We start from the raw sequence: 663 nt of genomic DNA on the forward strand, positions 1-663 counted from the left end.
CCCAGGAAGCCTCACTGCACGGAAAAGCAAGACTAGATCTAGGTGGGCACCGAGGCCCCTCTCTGGAGTGAGTAACAGGTAAAGGAGATAAGAACCAGGGATGGGGGTTGGGGATGAGACAGATGGAAAGGGGGAAGGAACACCCATGGAGGCCCATGCTCCTCTTTAAGAAGCAGTGAGGCTCCATCTTTTTGACCTCCGTCATTTCTGCAAAAGGAAAGGCCCAGTACTTGTCAGTGGAAATATCTGGCTGTGCACCCTTCGATAGCTCAGCTGGTAGAGCGGAGGACTGTAGTATTTCATGAATATAGACATCCTTAGGTCGCTGGTTCGATTCCGGCTCGAAGGAAGTGCTTGGGTTTCTTTTTTTTATCCATCACGAAGACCGCTAGCGCCCTCTACCTCTGCCCTGTATATTGGCCTTGGCCCTTTCACTTTCACAGGACAGAGCCCTTCTGAAGCCATTTACCTACCTCTCCTTCCTGAAATCCTGACAAATGCCCCTCAGCCTAACAACACCCCTTTGCTCCTGCCTTAGCAGGCGAGTTAGCCACCCTCTCAACCTCCCAAACCTTTTAAACTTTATTCATATATCTCTCCCCAGGGAAAGCTGCACTTGCTCTGCCGCTACCACTTACTCAACATGGACAGATTCGTGACAGA

At 50.7% G+C, this 663-nt stretch overlaps 1 non-coding gene across 1 annotated transcript; it reads left to right on the plus strand.

Moving 5' to 3' along the window:
• Positions 1-258: 258 nt before the first annotated feature.
• On the plus strand, positions 259-349 carry TRNAY-GUA (transfer RNA tyrosine (anticodon GUA)). The gene is given in 2 exon segments: positions 259-295; positions 314-349. It is a non-coding gene; the product is annotated as a tRNA-Tyr (tRNA).
• Positions 350-663: the final 314 nt, after the last annotated feature.

The sequence above is a fragment of the Budorcas taxicolor genome, chromosome 10 (assembly GCF_023091745.1).
Source record: "Budorcas taxicolor isolate Tak-1 chromosome 10, Takin1.1, whole genome shotgun sequence".
Lineage (NCBI taxonomy): Eukaryota > Metazoa > Chordata > Mammalia > Artiodactyla > Bovidae > Budorcas > Budorcas taxicolor.